This window comes from Phyllostomus hastatus, unplaced genomic scaffold (assembly GCF_019186645.2).
Source record: "Phyllostomus hastatus isolate PE091 unplaced genomic scaffold, TTU_PhHast_1.1 phas_scaffold_78, whole genome shotgun sequence".
In the NCBI taxonomy this organism is placed as follows: Eukaryota; Metazoa; Chordata; class Mammalia; order Chiroptera; family Phyllostomidae; genus Phyllostomus; species Phyllostomus hastatus.
This window is the reverse complement of record NW_025334041.1, coordinates 72,943,224-72,963,038: the sequence shown is the minus strand read 5'-3', so window position 1 is coordinate 72,963,038 and position 19,815 is coordinate 72,943,224. Positions and strand designations below refer to the sequence as shown.

General features: G+C 42.7%; 1 non-coding gene and 1 pseudogene across 1 annotated transcript; both read left to right on the top strand.

The window, feature by feature from the left end:
• The first annotated feature begins 17,833 nt into the window (after positions 1–17,833).
• LOC123812235 lies at positions 17,834–17,937 on the top strand. Its single transcript, XR_006784523.1, has one exon. It is a non-coding gene; the product is annotated as a U6 spliceosomal RNA (small nuclear RNA).
• Positions 17,938–18,038: 101 nt separating this feature from the next.
• LOC123811289 lies at positions 18,039–19,421 on the top strand (annotated as a pseudogene).
• The last annotated feature ends 394 nt before the right edge of the window (positions 19,422–19,815 follow it).

The following is a 19,815-nucleotide window of genomic DNA, read 5'->3' as shown; positions in this document are numbered from 1 at the left end:
ACTTTTGATGTTCCTAACAGACTTCCATGCTGATGCCAGCCTGTTCCAGGTGGGGTTCTGTTCTGCCTGGTCTGCATGACAGGTTATACACCCACTGCCATCTCACATCAATGGGATGAATGTGAAAGCCATTACTAGCAGCTGGTGATTATGTCGTGTTGACTAACTGTTGCTTGTGCCAATGGAGAGTTGAAAATAACTCCTGGTTTCAAATCTGGGGCGGGGGGTGGAAGAATGATGATGTCAATTTGGACCAATAAGCTCGAGGGCCAGGGTTGGTCAGACAGCAGTGTGGAACTTTCCCTTGGGAAGGTGGACATGTGGGACTGAAGTAACCAGAGCGCTCAGGCAAGAGTACTGGGGTTGGAGACATCCATAAACATGTAACTGCTAAATCTGTATGGAGAGAAAAGAACAGAACACTAAAGATTAGACATTTGGGAACATCTCTGTCAACCCAGGAAGCCAAAATAAATTTCTCAGGAGACAGTCATTCTGACAAGATTCTCAAACAAACTGTGCTCTCTCAGGTCCTAAATGGCTGCCACCCAGGCCCTATCCCGCAGGGAGCTATAGGGAGCGGACGGGAGGACAACAGAATGTGGGTCTCACTTTTCTGACAGGTTCTCAGGCCAGTGTTTCTCCCTTGGCCTTCCCTTTCAGTGCCCTCTTGGAGACCTCCCCAGGGTCCCCCTGCCTGCACCAGCTTGTGTTTCTAGACCATCTTCTCCCTCATCCAATTCAGTAGAAGCAGAGACTTGGAACCAACTCCTCCCCCAGGAGCTGAGAGGGGGGCCTCTCTCATTCTGTCCTCTCCCTCTCATTTCCCCCTTCATTATGACTGATCAAAAAATGGGGGAAACAAAAAGAGCCCCATATTTCAACCTTCTATGTTCTAACTGTAGTAGATCCTATGGGACCATCTGTCTAGAGCCCTTTCCTAAGGATTTCGCTTCTGTTTCTCCATGACCTGTGGGAGCTGCCATGTTAGAAAATAAGACTCCACCTCATCCCCCTCCCACTCCACTATTCGGCCTGGTTGGGACAGGGATCTACTCTCAGACTAATCCTGGTGCTCTACTCTCCTTGCCAAAATTAATGGGTCTAGGAGGACCACCTGACTCACACTGGACTAATGCTCACTTCCCCAGGGTTTTTGGACTGGTGTTTGAGAGAGTCAAAAGTATTTCTCTACAAAAAATTTAAAACAATAAAAAGTCAGTAGAAATCAATTAATATTTCTATCCTGAAATCCACTAAAATGACAGTTGGGGAATTATAAAAAGGCATAAATGAACAAGAATAAAGGGAACTTTGGGGAATTTAGAGCAACAAAATTTTGGGAGCTGGAAAGCAGATGGTTGAGTGATAACTGAGTTAGAAGACCTGAGACAACTGAACTCTAAACTGGCTGTGTGTGAAGCCAAGGAACAACCCATTTACATCATAGAAATTCCAAAAAGCTTGATATCGGAGGCACACACTCACTCAAAGGAAGGTTAAAGGTGGGCTTAAAAACAGGACTGATTAAATGTCTATTTAAGAAGCCAATCTCTTCCCAACTGTCCTTAGTGAGTGTCCCTCCTCCACCCCAGCAGAAGACACTAGAGACCTCCATTAAGAAAGATGAGCCCTGGCTGGTGGGGCTCAGTGGATTGAGTGCTGGTTTGATTCCAGGTCAGGGCACATGCCTGGGTTGTGGGTCAGGTCCCCACTTGGGAGCAGGTGAGAGGCAACTGATGAATGTTTCTCTCACACATCGATGTTTCTCTCCCTCTCTTTCTCTCCCATTCCCTATCTCTGAAATCAATGAACACGCCCTTAGGTGAGGACTAAAAAAAAGGATGAAACAGGTTTTCTGGACCAGGAGACATCAGCCACAATGGAGGGCGTAGGTGTCCCATTGGAAACAGGGTGTTTAGGCAGAAGCGCCCTACCTGCTAAATGAGGAGGCCACCACCTGTCCTTTCTCCTCCTGCAAGCAGCACACAGGCAGACAGCCTTATGCCCTCTGCACAGCACACTGGAAGAAACTTTTCTGTGAAATCTGACCAAGCCAAGAAAAAGACCTGCAGATACTGACATCAGAGAATTGACCCAGTGAATTGACCCAGTCAGATCACCTTGCAGCGAGGTCCCCAGTTGATCTGCCCTGCATATGCACATGGGACTTCCAATTAGCTTTATTTTGCCCCACTCCCCAGGATGATGGCCAAGTGAGACCCAATGGCCACCTTATAGAGCAGGCCCAAAGAGCAGCCTGTACAGACTGATTCAGGTCAGAGGCACTGGGAAAGACTTCTTTAAGATGATGAAACTGATAGAACATCCATTGTGTTCAAACACACTGAGAGATTTATACCACTCTGGGAATGATTAGCAATAAGTATGTGGAAAGCCAGGCAAATGAATGAAAATGGGACATTTAGTGACTCTGGGGATAGTAGAATTGTGCAGAATAGAGAACGTATCTATTAGGATAATTGAAAGGTTGGGGTAGGGGGTGAGGTGGCAGGGTGTGGTCTGTGGGAAGTCAGTCTCACCTTCCATGATAAGAATTCAATATATAGTACCCGAAACTCTTCCATGGGTGCCAGAGACAACACCACTACCTTTCCCATGAATTTTCCCTTTTTTGTTTAAGCTCATCAGGATTATTTTCTATTGCTTGGAATGAAAAAAGCTAACACGTTAGCCACATGATCTTCAGTCACTCACTCCCTAGCCCTCGGTTGGTGCTCCCCACACTATTCTTTGATTTTATACACCTTTCAACAGTCAATCTTTTTCACCTCCTCTCTCCCCTAATTCAGCCTTACTATAAGTATCTGCCACACCCATTTACCAAAACTCAGCTTCCTTTGAGGGTGGGGTGTGCCTGCGTATGGTGTCATAGTGAAAGATGTCGAGAAACTTTGAACAGAGGAAGCCTGCCTAGGGCTTCTCCCCAGATGATCCCTGTGGGGGAAGGCTGGCAGACCATGGAGCTGGGTTTCTAAGAACTTAGGTGTGATTCTACTGCTCCCCAATCTTGGACTTTCAGCTTTGATTGTCTATACTTTAAATCTCAAGTTGACTTATGCATAATTTGTTATCCCACCTATATCTTAAACAAATTCGAATCAACTTTACAAAATTTATAAAATATAGGCAAAAACAATTAAAAAATAAAGACAGATCAAAACTCAAGTAAAAAGGTCAGAGAAATAAATGTTTCAAGAAACCTGTGATGATAAATTGATATAATGAAATGGTAAATCTTTTTTCTTTAATCCTCACTCAAAGGCTTTTTTTTCCCATTGCTTTGAGAGAGAGAGGAAGGGAGAGAGGGAAACATCTATGAAAGTGAGAAGGTTGACTCCTCTTGGTCAATTGGTTGACTCCTCTACTGGGGTCTGCACCTGGACAGGGGATCGTCTGTGTCCCCACCAGGGGTCGCACATGCCTGACCAGGAATCGAACCCACAGCCTGGGTATGTGTCCTCACCAGGAATCAAACCTACAACCTTTTGGTTACAGGATGAAGCTTCAACCAATGGAGCCACACCAGCCAGGGCTGAAGTGGTAAATCTTTTCCAAGTTTTTTGGTGGGTAAGACAAAATAGATATCACATAATTTTGGAGTAACTCAACATTAAAAAACATTTATTGAATACTGAAGCATTATGGATTGTTTCACTGCATATAACAGACTAAAGTAATAACAGTATGTTTCTTCTGAGGATAACAGAAGTCTGGAGGTAGGGAAACCAGAGTTAGTATGGCACCTTTCTGGTCACCAGGGACCTAAGATTCTTTATTGTTCAATGCTCCTTTTCAAGCTACAGCTACCACATTTGCCTTCTAAGTGGACATAGAGATGAAGAATGAGAAGAATATTTCCCTTCTATTTAAGGAAGACTTCCAGGAAGTCCCATATAATACTTCCACATACATTTTAATATCCTGAACTTAATCACATGAACACACCCAGATACAAAGGAATCTGGGAAATGTCATCTTTTGGCTGAGTACACTGCTACCCAGATGGGATCATGAATGAGTGCTGCAGTAAGCAACAAGGAGTTTCTGCTACAAACACTCACTATGTGGCAGGTGCTTCTGGGCCCAAGAAATACAAAGATGAAGATGACACATTCCTGCCCTTAAGCAATTCACAAATGTTAGTAAGGCACTAATGATCAACTGAATATAATACTATTAGAGAAAAACATTTTATAAAGATGTGAACAAAGAATATGGGAGGAGAAATGAAGTAGCAATGAGTTTTGTCTAGAGACATAGGCAAAAGTCATAGAGAAGGTGACCACACAGTTGGGCCTTAAACAGAATAGAAATTCAGAGCAGAGGCAAAAGCGTTTCAGGTGCAGGAAGGAGCATGCACAAGGAGAAGCATAAAAAAGTGGATTCTTCAAGGGTTGTTTTCATAAGTTCTGTATGTCTTTACATGGGGTTGTCAGAGTCCTGGTAGAAGATAAGGCCAAAATAATGTGGTGAAGGGCCCAGAAAACTCCCCCGAAGGCAGTTGGTGATTCTGGAATGAACAAAAATCCTTGAAGGCTTAAGCAGAGGTATCATGGGATCAGATCTCTATGTTCAAAAAAGAAACATGAAATGAGAGAAACAATGAACTACGCCAGAGGCGACATGGGAAACAAAGCATTGGGCTAAGGGGCGAGCTAACTGTTCAAGTGAGTGTTACAGACCTTGGACTAGGCAGAGGAGCACATGGGAATAGGGAGGAGGGAATGGTTTTGAGAGACAAAAGTTGGCTAATCGTGGGCTGGATGTGGAAGAATGAGGATTAGGCAGAGACAACTAGCAAGCACTAAGGTGTCTTGCTAGTCAACCCCTCAATGGCTTCTGATTCTCAGTCTTTCCTATCTCTTCCCTAAACAAGGTGCCACCACGTGCCTGGTACTGGAAATTCAGTGGTGGACAAGGCAGGTGTGCTTCCTGCCCTCACAGACCTCATGCCTCGGGGGTGGGGGGAGAGATACAGATTAACCGAGCCATGTAAACTCAGTGTGGGGTCAGGCACAGTCATGCCCTAAGAGGAAGCAACTGGGAGAAGCAATCTGAGGAAAACGGGAGATGAGTAGCACAGCAAAACATGGGAATCAGCACTAAATCTGTCCACTTGGAGACAGTTATGCAGACTCTGGGTTGCACTGACGCTTCTGTAGAAGGCCCAGTGCCCTGCCCCCACCAGCCAGTCTCTAGGGGTGTACATCAAAGTCTAAGCCTTCAGTTAGTGAAGGCGTTTCTTCAGGCACCTGAGAAGAACGTTCAGCATCCATCTGGCCTAGAATAGCACGCTGTGCTAGTAAGCGTGTGAGGAGGTAATTATTTTCTTTCCCAAACTGTAGGTGGGAATGTGTAATGGGCTAGGCCTTTCTAGAAGGCAACTTGACAATAAATATAAAACACTTGGGGATATACATTCCCTTGACCCAGCGATTCTTCTAGAAATCTATCTCAGAGAAATAATTAAGGAAGTGAGCAAACTGTTTCTATTAGCAAAAATTAGAAATTTTCTTATTGTCTAACAATTAAGAATTTGTAAGTAAATTAATGGGATGGAATTCCACTCAGCCATTAACATCTACCACACTCATTTTAAGGTGTATTTTGAATAGCTAGGTAAATAAGTGAATTTTCTTTTTATTATTGAGTAAACCATTTTGGTTAAGTTTTTCTTTTAAAGTTTATTCTATTCTCATTTGAGAGAATGAAGGGAAGGGAGGGAGACAAACATCGCTGTGAGAGGGAAACACGTCTGGCCGTCTCCTGCATGCGTCCCAGCAGGGATCGAGCCTGCTACCCGGCCCTGGGCCCTGACTGGGATGGAACTGGTGACGTTTCACTTTGCAGGATGACACTCCAACCAGCTGAGCCACACTGGCCGGTGCTGTTTTGGTTAAGTTTTGAACAGTACAGAAATTTAAGTTCCATGATTATGCATGCCATAAAAGCTCTTGATAATAAAAGGAAATTTCAGTTTAAGTTATAGTTTTTCTAAATTTTTAACAAATATACCTTTTCGAAGACAGAGGCTATGCTGCAGACAAACCTCCTGCAATGAATTACTTCACTTTTCAAATCAACTCTACACAGGTAGTGAATCTACTGTAATCTACTGAATTACAATCTGAACTGTACATTCTATTTTCAAGTATTGAATTAGTGTATTTTTGCTAAAGACAATTATGTTTATAATTGAACTAAAGTTTACTATTTTAGTATATACAGTAGTTGAATCATTATATTCTTAGAGCAAAGAACAAATTAATGAAGTGCATTATAAATATATTTGTGAAATTATGATACCTTGGAATAGCAATAGACTGATACCAGGAAGTCTAATGATCCAGAAAAATCTAATAATCTTGCATGTCCCAAGAGTAATCTATGCTTGGTTATTGAACTTTTACTCTATTATCCAAATCTGAAGCATGCCGAAAATTGTCAAGAAGAAAAGTAAAAAACAAAAATAAATTTGATTCCAGGAGGACATACAGAAAATCCAAAGACACATGAAACGATGTTCAATATCGCTAGGTATCAGAGAGATGCAAATTAAAACCACAATGAGATACCACTTCACACCAGACAGAATAGCCATCATAAACAAAGCAACAAACAACAAGTGTTGGAGAGGTTGTGGAGAAAAGGGGACCCTAGTGCGCTGTTGGTGGGACTGCAGACTGGTACAACCACTATGGAAAGCAGTATGGAACTTCCTCAGGAAACTAAAAATGGATCTGCCTTTTGACCCTGCGATTCCACTGCTGGGACTCTATCCTAAGAATACTAAAACACCAATCCAAAAAGAACCTGTGCATCCCAATGTTCATAGCAGCACAATTTACAATAGCTAGATGCTGGAAGCAACCAAGATGCCCATCAGTAAATGAATGGATCAAAAAACTATAGTACATTTACACAATGGAATTCTATGCAGCAGAAAGAAAGAAGGAGCTCCTACCCTTTGCAACAGCATGGATGGAGCTGGAAAACATTATGCTAAGCGAAACAAGCCAGGCAGTGAAAGACAAATACCATATGATCTCACCTTTAACAGGAACCTAAACAACAAAACAAAGAAGCAAGCAAAATATAACCAAAGACACTGAAATAGAGGACAGGCTGACAGTGACCACAGAGGAGAGCAGAGGGAATTTCAGGGGACATTGGGAGGGGTTCACAGGAATAAACTTAAAGGACACATGGTGAAAAACTAGGGGGAGGGTGGTAATGGGAGGGAAGTGGGGAGGGGTGGGGGGGCTGGACTGGGAGTAAAAAGGAGAAAACTGTATTTGAATAATGATTAAAATAAAATTAAAAAAAAATAAATTTGATTCCAACTCCACCACTCAGAGACAATTCACTGTTGAGATTTAGGGACATTCATTCCGGATGTTTCTATATGCAAATATACAGATAAGAATGAGAATGAAAAAAATGAGTATTTGTGTGTATAGGTAAGAAAGAGAAATCGTTTTATAGAGAATGGAAATACCTACAATTATCATTACACAAAAAGAGATCACACTTCTCTTTTAAACAAAAGCATGACACTTATCAGAAGGAAAAACTTGAAGAAATTCTTAAACTGTAGAAAATATTTCATTTTTTTAATGTACTTTTTTAAAAAACGATTTTATCCATTTTATTTTTAGAGAGGGAAGGGAGGGAGATGGAGAGAGAGAGAGAAACATCAATGTGCGGTTGCTGGGGGTCATGGTCTGCAACCCAAGCATGTACCCTGACTGGGAATCGAACCTGCAACACTTTGGTTTGCAGCCTGCGCTCAATCCACTGAGCTACGCCAGCCAGGGCTGAAAATATTTCATTTTTTGACAAAAGATTTTACTTACTTATCTTTGGAAAGAAGGGAAGGGAGGGAGAAAGAGCAGGAGAGAAACATCAATGTGTGAAAGAAACATTGGTTGGCTATCTCTCACATATGCCTCAGCTGGGGACCAGGCCCACAACCCAGGCATGCCCTGACTGGGAATTGAACCAATGACCTTTCACTTTGCAGGACAATGCTCAACCAATGAGCCATGCTGGTCAGGGCTCAGAAAATATTTCTTAATGCCAAGAAATACAGCTTCCTAAAAATAGCCCTTTAAAATTAAGAAAAAAGGATAACATTGAAAGTTTTGAGTCATTTTTAAAAACAACATGTTTCAACTTTTGACAATATATATTCACTTCCAGCCAAGAATCATGAAGAAATTCCACACACTTTCCTTAATTTCCTCTCATGCAGCCTCCTTCTAATTTTGTTGATTGTATCATTTTGACATGGGAAAGGTTAATAATATTTATATTCCATTATTTTATCACAATTCCCACAGCTGTCTGGTTGGTTCTATTTTAAAATGGATCTGGTGTTTTTTACCATGACTTCATTCCTATTTTTGGAGCCATTCCTTTATTGGGGGGATTTTTCATCAAGTAGTGTTTTTTTTTTCACATAGGTCTAATGGACTTTGCATGTTTCAAAGGGTGTCTTTATACTTAAAGTGCAAGTTGGGTAAAAATTCTTGGGTCAGATCTTTCTAGACATTATTCCCTTGACATTTACTCCAGACCCACAATTTTCAACCTTTCTCATCTTATGGCACACATAAACTAATTACTAAAGTTCTGTGGCACCCCCCAAAATATGTTTTTTGCCAATCTGACAAAACAATAGGTATGATTTTGATTCATTCACACCGGACAGCTATTGTTGTGTTGGCTGTTGTCATTTTTTAATTTGACAATCTAAGGAAAAAGAGGTCAGTGCCCCTGACTAAATAGTCAGGTGTGGCATGTTTTAAAAATTCTTGCAGCACACCACTTGAAAATCGCTGCTCCAGACATGGCTCCACAGACCTTTCAGGACCTCACTCCTTTGCCTTCTGACACTGAGTGCTGCTTTGGGGTTTGCCTAAGGCTAACTGACATTTTTTCCTTGGACAGGACTTGCTTCTTCTACTTGGACACACTTAAAATTCTTTTCTCTGATTTCAGCAACTTCACCGAAATCTACCTAAATTAGTGTGTTATTTAGGATATAAATTCAGACAGAAACCCAAAAAACAGTGGCTTTGAAAGACAGAAATGTAGCCCTGGCTGGCATAGCTCAGTGGATTGAGCTCGGGCTGCGAACCAAAGTGTCCCAGGTTCGATTCCCAGCCAAGGTACATGCCTGGGTTGCAGGCCATGGCCCCCAGCAACCACACATTGATGTTTTTCTCTCTCTTTCTCCCTCCCTTCCCTCTCTAAAAAAATAAAAAAGAAATAAAATCTTAAAAAAAAGACAGAAATGTATTTGTTTGTCATTTAATGATATAAACTGATGCTGCAACAATGTTCTAGTGAAATTGTCAGAGTTCAGTCTCTTTCTATTTTGTTGCTCTACCATCCTGAAGATGTTGTCCTTGTCCACATAGATGAACATGCATTTTGTAGTTAACAGGAAGGGGAAGAGAAAAAGGGAAGAGCATAGCATTCCTTCCCTTTAAGGAGATTCCCAGAAGTTGTATATAGTAATCTTTGGCTCATGTCCCATTGGACAGAACTTGGTCAAAAAACCCTATCTAACTGCAAAGGAAACTGGGAAATACAGCCTTCATTCTGAGTGACCACATATCCAGTTAACAATATCCTACTATTACGGAAGAAGAGAGGATAAGTATGGAGAAAAATTAACAGTCCCTGCTATGATCAATCTGTATCATTTTTTCCCCATGGGTTACGGCCTGTCCTTTGCTTCTGTAGATTCAAATCTTTATTTTGGGAAAGTTTTTTTCTGTTACATCTGTGAATATATTTTTTTCTGTTCTATTTATTGTATTTTCTACTTTAGGAATGCCAAGTACACATCTTTTGTACTTCTTTTTTTTTTAATGCTTTGTGAGCTGTAGAGATTTTACTTATTTATTTTTAGAGAGGGAAAGGGAGGGAGAAAGAGAGAGAGAGAAACATCAATGTGTGGTTGCTTCTCATGTAGCCCCCACTGGGGACCTGGCCCACAACCCAGGCATGTGCCCTGACTGGGAATCGAACCTGCGATGCTTTCGTTCGCAGCCCGCGCTCAGTCCACTGAGCTATGCCAGCCAGGGCCTCACATCTTTTGTACTTCTGTATGTCTTTTTAAGTTTAACATTTGTACTTGTATTCATATTTTTTGTACACGTCTCCCATATTCATTGTGTCTGCACCTGGATGACTCCCAGAACGAAAGAGGGAGAGGAGGCAGTAGGTCGTCTAGGTGAGAATGAAGGTGAGAACTCCTGGTCCCATGCCCAGGTGGACCCACACCTACCTCAAATGGCGTGATGCCAGGAGGAAGAGTTGATATTGAGAGAAAGAGTAAAGAAATAAAATGGAGTCACTATGGGCAAGCTGCTAAATTATTAAAATCAAGTAGGCTGAAGCAAAAGAAAATTATTCTTGCTTTACCTAGCCTAGCAACTTAAACTTTTGGATTTCTCAGTTATGCCTCAGTGCCTGGATGCACTTAAATTCCATAGGTAAATCTCTGAAGAACTTAAGAAAAAATGTTCATGTGCTGCTGATGTACATATCTTTTACAGATTACCACTTGACGTGCTTAAGAAAGAATGTTTCATTTTCCAGACTACCTGGCATCTATTATACAGGCCACTGGTCACTTGGAAGATCACCATCCTGAGCCAACAGCAGGCTAAGAATGCAGGACAGACTTTTCTCAAATGTGTTCTTTTTACTATAAAAACTCTCAAACTGGGGAAGGCAGCAGCACCAGATCCAAGATGGTGGCCAGCAGGAGGCCGATGAAGGAGCTTGAAGAAATATGCAAATGTGAATGAAAAACCTCTGTAACATCCAGGTTGATGAAGCTAATTCATTGACTTGGCCAGGGCTTGTTGTTCCTGACAGCCCTCCATATGATAAGGGGGCCCTCAGAATCGAAATCAGCTTTCCAGTAGAGTGCCTGCAAACCACCGGAGATCACATTTAAAACAAAGATCTGTCACCCCAACATCCAGGAAAAGGGGCAGGTCTGTCTGCCAGTAGTTAGTGCTGAAAACTGGAATCCAGCAACCAAAGCCGACCAGGTAATCCAGTCCCTCACAGCACTGGTGAACGAGCCCCAGCCCGAGCACCCGCTTCGGGCTGACCTAGCTGAGGAATATGCTAAGGACCATGGAAAGTTCTGTAAGAATTTAATAACGTTGATTAAATGGCAACCCAGCGTCTGTGGTGTGTGACTGAACTCCAGCCTGGCCTGGCCTGCTTGGGAAAACCCTGCAATATCAGGTCTGTGGCCACCCCAGGGGATGGCCTGCCAGCTAGAGGACACTGCTCTTTCGAGGAATTTCTTATCAGAGAGGCTGCTGAGGTCAAAGGTCGTCACTCTTCCCTGCAGCCATTTTACAACATGTGCTGGTCACTGCAGACAACACTAAACCCAGAATGTTCACTTGAAATGCCATGGTCACCTGTCAGCAAGTTCCATCCGAATGTGCCATGGAGCTCGCTCGCCAACTGCTCAGTGCAGCAGCCCCACCTCAGCCTTCCCTCAGCGTGCTCTGACCCTTTGCAGGTTGGAATTGGCAGGACTCAGCTGCAGCCAGCATGGGTCTGGGGTCACTGGCACCCTGCTGGCCTCTCCTTTCAAAGCAGCTGGCCCGGCCAGCCCAGCCCAGGAACAAGACAGCCTTCCCTCTCCCTCTGGACTCACAGTCTTTGCAGAGTTAAGCTCCACTTGAATCTCACTCCATAATACCTTTTACATGTGTTTTGTATAGTTTCGACTGCCTTTTTTTAGTAGAAATAAAAATTGACCTTAGAATTTATCCTCAAAAAGCAAAAACAAAAAACCCTCTCAAAATTTTCTTTCTTCTTGGAAACACCCTTGGTATTACCTGTGGTGTTTTTTTTGTTTTTTGGGGTTTTTTTTTGGTAACAGATTTCTTTTTAATCCTCATCTGAGGACATGTTTATTGACTTTAGAAAGAGAGGAAAGGAGGGAGAGAGAGAGGGGAAGAAAATTTAATGTGAGAGACAAACATCAAGCAGTTACCTCTCATCCACACCCCTGCCGGGGACTAAATCTGCAACCTGGGCATGTGCCCTAGCCAGAATCAAACCTGTGACCTTTTGGTTTACAGGACAATGCTCCAGCCAAGTGAGCCACATCAGCCAGAGCACCTGTACTGTTTTTGATTGGCAAATCCTAAAACTCTTGAATAAATATTTATCATTTATTTTTAGCCAAAGCCTCCTGTTTTGAGCTCTTCTGACAGCATCTCTCCCCACTCAGGAGCTCTGAATTTATTCGTGCCAGAAGAGGTATTGTGTTAGTGCCGAGAGCTCTAAGCCATGGCCTGGAGGAGCCTTCATGTCAGAGCTTGGTGCGTAGACAAGGGTGGGGTGGCGCAGGTGCCAAGAGAAGTCAGCAGAATCTTGTAGTGCCTGGGAGGGAATTTGTACTTTATCCAGAGCAGTAAGGAGCTGTTAAATGTTCAAGCCAGGAAGAGGCAGGGTAAGATTTTTTTGAGAGATATGTAATGATCTAATGTAAGACCATTAATTCATTCAAAGGATTCTATACTGCATTAATCACATTGGCATCCACACAGATTACAGCAATGCCCATATACGGGTAAAACACATTTTCATTCTATGGACAATAATTGGCGCATGTCATGATTCAGAGACCCTTTACAAAACTTTGGGCCCATACCTTCCACTGCCCTGGGGCTCGGGCTCACAGGCTCGGCACTGCGGGCCTGGTTAATGTTGATGCTGCACTGTTCCTCCTCACAGCAATTAGCAGCGAGTTCAGCTTCTTTCCTCAGGTTGGAAAGATCATGTCCCCAGCATAAAGAGGAATGCTTGCCTTCCCATTTGCTATAAGGGCAAACACTTCTAAGTCACATAACGGCTGTTACTTCTGACCATTTAAATACAGTTGACCCTTGAATGGTGTGGGGACCACGGGTACTGGAAACTCATGCACTCAATTCTGACTCCCTCAAAACTTAACTACTAACAACCCCCTGTTGACCAGAAGCCTTATTGATGACATACACAGCTGATTAACACATATTTTGTATGTTATATGTATTATAGTCTGTATTCTTACAGTAAAGGGATCTAGAGAAAAGAAAATGTTATAAAGAAAATAATAAGGAATAGAAAATACATTTACAGTATTGTACATATTTATTAAAAAACATCCACGTATTAAGTGACCCCCACAATTCAAACCCTTGTTCAAAGGTCAACTGTATATTCAAACAATTAGGGAGGACTGATACCTAATACATATTTATACCAATTAGGACTGTTAGAACTAATAAATATTATTATGACATCAGTTTTTAATTTGCCTGACTCTTTTAATCCTCACCACATCTGCTGAGGTAGATGCTATGAGCAGAATTGGAATTAACTATCTAGTTATGTGATCTTTTGTTCAGTATCTGTGGCTTGTGATATGTTTAAGAGAGCAAGAAGCGTGTCTTTCTTGTTTACCTGTGTTTCCTCAGTGCTGCATACAGTGCCCAGATGTGGTATACATTCAGAATGCATTTGTCGAATGGATTTTTGAGCCCCCCTTTTACAAGTGAGGACACTGAGGCTCGGAGATGTTAAGTAGCTCACCAACTATTAGGTTGCCAGCTAATCCAAACCCACATCTGTTAGCGTCATCTTCCCACTGACCCCCAGAGAACTTAAGGTTTTGTAAGGATCTCACAGCTTGGTTAAGTTCATACCTATTAAATAGAAAGCTACTGAAAGATTCATTAACACCTTTTAAAAAATCTTAACCATTTTGAAAACATAAGACAGAATTCAGAGGTGAGCAACAGGAAAATGGTTATGTTTAAACTTGCCACGTCTCATAAACATACTACACTGGGAAATCCACACCTGGCATTTGAGAACAAAAGCTGGCATAGAACTTGGAGGAAGTGTTGTTAGGAATTTACCCACTTAAATCTTCCTAAGCTTGTTATCCATAAAGAAGGTGTTTTCATTAAAATAGAGATCGTTGTGGTTTTACAGCTTTTCCCCCTCAACTGTAATCCTTATTGGGGGAGGACTCCAGTGTCATGGGCCACAGGACATTCACCGTTCTTACCGTACTTATTTGAAATAGTTGGCCAAAGGGGGCTGGGTCCTGATTCTAGACCCTTCATCACAACCAGCCTGGCCTGGGCACAAATTCTCTTCTAAATACTCAGTACTTTGGGGCCTCTGGAAGAAGCATAGAAAAATAAGATTACCATTGCCCATGGGAAGGATATTGATGTAATTTGTACAAGCTATCTATGGGGACAGAGGGAACTGAAGTCCCTGGGAAAAGTCTCCATTGGGAATAAGTAACAAGTCTTGGGCTATTCCCATGCCAGTCCATTTCTAGGCAGGAGTCCAACCAAGCTGCCAGGCAGGCCCTTAGCCAGACAATGCAAGAGCAATGATGTGTGAAGTGCAGGTATTGCATCAACCTAGATATGAACCCGGACCTTGTCTTCTGTCCAGGTTCCATCACCCAGAGTGTGACTAGAAGGAGAAATGCAAAACACCAGCATATGACTTCAAACTTTCTCTCCTCACTGTAACAAGGGTAGAGGTCAGAGTGCAAAGGTCTTAGAAACTTGAATTCCGTATAATTTTAGAAACTAACATTGACATAGATTTTGATGGTCTCTGAGCCATCTCTGAGCTGCAAAGAATTTTCACATGTACCATCCTGCTGCAGTGGACAGACCAATGTAATTATTCCCAAATTAGAGACAGAGAGAGTATATCACACATCTAAAGCTGTGCTGGTTCCCCCAAAGCCAGCCTCCTGGTGGACTGTTGCTCAGTCATGTTGTTTTGCTTGCATTTCTCTCTAAGTCGATCAGCTACTACTTTTACATCATTCGTTCTCAACCTCTGGTGTCTCATCAGAGAACCTAACAAACTCTTTGGATTCTCTTCCCCTTGAAAAGCACATCTATTCACCACCATACACGTGCATGTGCACACACACATGCAAACACACAATTGTATATTAGTGATCAGGGCTCTCAGAGATCCCCTGAAGACCACAGACATGGGGCTGAGAACCCTCCTACAAGTAATGTGTGTGAGACCGAAGGGGCATAATAACCACATGCAAGGTATGAACCCTATTTCCTCGTTCAGCAAATACGCTGTAGAACACATTGTAGGGACTGCCAGAGAAATCTGATTTTGGAATATTAGACTTTATGGAATTTTCTTAGTTGATGTTAGATTAATTTTCTTAGATGTAATAATAATGTTTATGTATACAGAAGAATATCTTGATTTTTAGGAGATGCTTAAGTATTTAGAGGTGAATATCATGAAGTCTGCATTATATTTTCAAATGGTGCAGAAAAAATATAGGAAGATGTAAGTTTGAACCATGTGATATTTGCTAAGATTATATAATTTTTAATTTATGAAAACAGAAATTGTGTTTTATTTAACCTAATTTAAAAGTAAATTCAGCAAACTATTAATAGTTTAATCTATGCCGTGGTATATGGATAGTTCTTCCAACTTCTCTGTACATGGGAAATTTTCATGATAGAATGGGGAAAAAAGAAGTTTCTGTTTGTCATAGCTTTCAGATCTACCCCTCTATAAGCTATCTATTGCTATGTAACAAATTACCCCCAGATTTAGTGGCTCAAAACAACAAAAATTTTTGGGTATGCACCCAAAAGAATTGAAAGCAGAGGCTTAATAAAGAGTTACTCGTACACCTGTGAACACAGCAGCATTATTCACAATAGCCTGACAGTGGAAGCAACCCCAGTGTCCAGCAGTGGATGGATGGATAAACAAGATGTGGTACATACCCACAATGGAATATCATTCAGCCTGAAAAAGGAAGGAAATTTTGCAATGTGCTATACCACGGACAAACTTTGAAGACATTTTGCTAAGTGAAATAAGCCAGTCACAAAAGGACAAATATTATATGATTCCACGTGTATGAAATCCCTAGAGTAGTTAAATTCACAGGAACAGAAAGTAGAGTGGTGATTGTTGGGGACTGGGAACTTCACAAGGCCCTCAAAAGCTGCATCCCATTACAGCATTAGTTCAATATCCAGAATTTCGTTATTTAAATCAGGACGAGGTGTGGATCAAGCCTGTACTATATAGTTCCTTGAATGTACTTCCCCTCAGCAGTGGTTGCTGGAGGGGAGAACAGGGAGCTAGTGTTTGATGCACACAGAGATTCAGTTTGAGAAGACGGAAGAGGTCTGGAGATGATGTCCTGAGTACTGCAGTGTGGGCGCAGGCGCTTAATGCTATGAACTGTACACCTGAAAACAGTTAAATGGTAAATTTTATGTTATGTATATTGTATCACAATAAAAAGCACATTTATAATCTCACAGTGACATTTCAATATACTATTCAGTACAATTAAGTCATGAGGTCCACTGAGAAAGAGAGATCACACGAGCATGAGGACCGGAAGGCAGGGCTCTTTGGGAGCCTTCCTAGAAGCTGCTGACCACAGTTTTCCCTCTGGACCCAATGATTCACATCCCCTCTCACATGCAGAATACACTCACTCCCTCACGAGGTCCTCAGAAGCCTCACCCCATTACAGCATTCATTCAATACCCAGAATTTCGTTACTTAAATCAAGGCCAGTGTTGATCAGGCCCCTGGTACAGTTCTTTGAGAGCACTTCCTCTCGATCTGTGGACCTGTGAAACTGAACATATTATCTGCCTCCCCGTGATACACACTATATGCACTAGTGGAACAGGCATAGGATAAATGCTGTAGACATTCCTTTCCAAAATGGAGAAAGTGGGAGCCATAAAGGAGTCCCACAAAGGCTCACAGCAGTTCCAAAATCCAGCCAGGCAAATGCCGGAAGTTACTTAATTAGGTTTCAAGAACTAGGAATAATTGTCCATGGTTCTAGGTTTTGCCAGCTGGGCCTTTCTTTTTCATGAAAGGTAGCACATGTGTTTGTAGATGAGTAGGTTTCTCAGCCTTTTTCCTGGCATTAGAATTTGGGATGTCCAACAGCCTTTTTTTCGTTTGTACTGTCTCTGTCCCTTTCAGTCCAAGCTGGCACTGCTTTTGCTGATATCATTCTCACAAAAACTTAGTCGGTTTCATGTGGTTCTCATTGGGATTCACCCCATTGGACAAAAGTTACATCCACAAATCTCTGAGATAAGCCCTTCTCCTTTTCCTTCTGCTGAGACAGCAAACAATGCCCTTATGTTTCTTAGAGGTCCTATTGTTTGAGAGAATCTGTAAAACACACATCCTTTAAAAGGTCCTTTGTGTCCCTTTATGCTACTGTGAGGTACTGCCATTGATATTTCTGAGGTCTTACCAAAAGACTCACAGTCACACCATTTGCTGCTCTATCTTCAGGTCACTGTTTGAATTGCACCCGGGATTTCAACTTTTCTTAGAAGCCATTTCTTTCTTTTAGCATCTTCTGCCTCTGGACAGGCTGAGCATTTGTAAAATCACCAAATCCCAGCTCCTTTTTGTTTAACAGTCCTTCCCTCAATTTACCCCTCTCCTCTTGCATTTTACTATAAGTAGCAAAAAGAAGACAGGTGTCAGCTTAGTCACTTGGCTTGGAAATCCCCACAGCTGCCTACCACTACCCCTTTCCTCCTCATTCCCACTGTTGCTGTTCTCTCCGGATGAGCAGTTCTCAAAGTTTTGGGGGTCAGGATTGCTTTATACTCTAACCATTATTAAGAACCCCAAAGAGTTTTGTTTATGTGGATTATATCTACCAATATTACTGCATTAAAAATTAAGCATGAGAGTGCTTGCTTCAGCAGCACATGTACTAAAATTGGAATAATACAGAGATTAGCATGGCCCCTGTGCAAGGATGACACACAAAAAATTAAGCATGAGAAATTTCAAAAATATTTATTAATTCATTAGAAAAACCATTATAGGCCCTCCTCTAGCCAGGTGTCCTCATGGGAGTGACATGATCTTTAAACCCTGTGTGGCAATCCCTGATGCGCCACCATGATGCCCACAGAACCAGGGTGACCTGGAAATCCAACTGCTTCCTTAAGATCCAAACTTCTAGATGATTATCCAAACTGCTCTATTGTGGAGGCAGACAATGTGGGCTCCAAGCAGATGTGGCAGTCCTGCACGTCCCTCCTGGGAAGGCTATATGCTGCTGGCAAGAACACTGTGATGGCAACCCAGCTCTGGAGAAACTCTTCCCTCATATTTTGGGGAAGGTGGGGTTTGTGTTCACCAAGGAGGACCTCACTAAGATCAGGGACATGCTTATAGCACAGGAGCTCCAAACTCAAACCGGGGAGCTGCTTAAGTGTTCATGATATTCTGGAAAAAACCACCCAGAGGACTAGCAGATGTGGACATGCCAATTATTACTCACATCACAGGGGAGCGCACTGATGGCAGTGAGTTGGTGTGAAGGAGACCGCACCTCTTCTAGCCTGATGCTCCTTATAAAGGGTCCCAGGCAAACGAGGCACATGTCCTGTGGTGACTCTAAACTACATTACCTCAGTGTAAAGAAAAGGTCAAGAAGCAGCCAGGGGATAAGAAGTTGCTCCCAAAAGAAGATAAGGAGGACGTTACAATTCATTCCCAAAACAATACACATTCCTACTGGCCAGAGGCTGTCAGACCAGCCCTCAGTTATGGGAGGGGGAAGGGCTGTCTGTTGATCCCTCAATGCTGCTGGCCAATAAGATGCCAGCTGCCACCCATGCTGGTGCCCCTGCCCCATGTAAAGTCACTGTGCCAGCCCAGAACCTGGTCTGGGGCTCGAGAAGACCTCCTCCTCCCAGGCTTTAGGCACCACCACTAAAATCTCCAGGGCACCACTGAAATCCTGAGTGTTGAGTGATGTGCAGCTGATTGGGACTGGAGACAAAGTGGGAGCCAGCGAAGCAACACGACTGAGCATGCTGAACTTTGCTCCCCTTCCCTTGGGGCTGACCGTCCTTCAAGCATTTGACAATGGCAGCATCTACAACCCAGAAATGCTTGGTGTCACAGAGAAAACTCTGCATTCCTGCTTCCTGGACACTGCAATGTTGTCAACATATGTCTGCAGACTGGGTACCCAAGTGTTGCTTCAGGACCCCATTCTATCATCAGAGGGTACAAGCAAGTCCTGGCTTTGTCTGTGGAGACTGATTACACCTTTACACTTGCTGAAAGGTCAAGGCCTACTTGGCTGATCCATCTGCCTCAGTGGCCGCTGCCACCACTGCTATTCCTGCTGCTGCCCCAGCCCCAGCCACGGCTGAAGCAAACAAGAGTTGGAGGAGCCAGACAAAGATATGGGATTTGGTGTCTTTGACTACTCACCAAAAAGCAACCAGTTCAGCCAGCTTTATTTGAGTAAAGCCTAACTTCTCTTAAAAAAAAACCCCACCAAAACCCTACATGTTCAAACATTGATGATGTCATCACACATGTCATGCAGCCTCTGGAAAACTCTGCAGCATACTCAGGATATCATGAGAGTAAAGAGGGCAAATAATATCTTAGTATTGTTATGAAAATAGTTTTGACCTCACAACCCCCCTGGACGGGTCTTCAGGACTTGGATTGTCTGAACCACACTTTGGGAACTGCGTCTGAATCATTCTCCTCAAAGCAATAACTTCCCATCCCCTCAGGAGCAAGTTTCAGTCCCTTGTCCTTCCACACCTGCTTCCTCCTCAGCCTTCTACTCACCTCCAGGACTCCAACCCTGCTGGCCATCCCCGCACTGCCTTGAAGCCTTTATTCTTCCTCCTCATA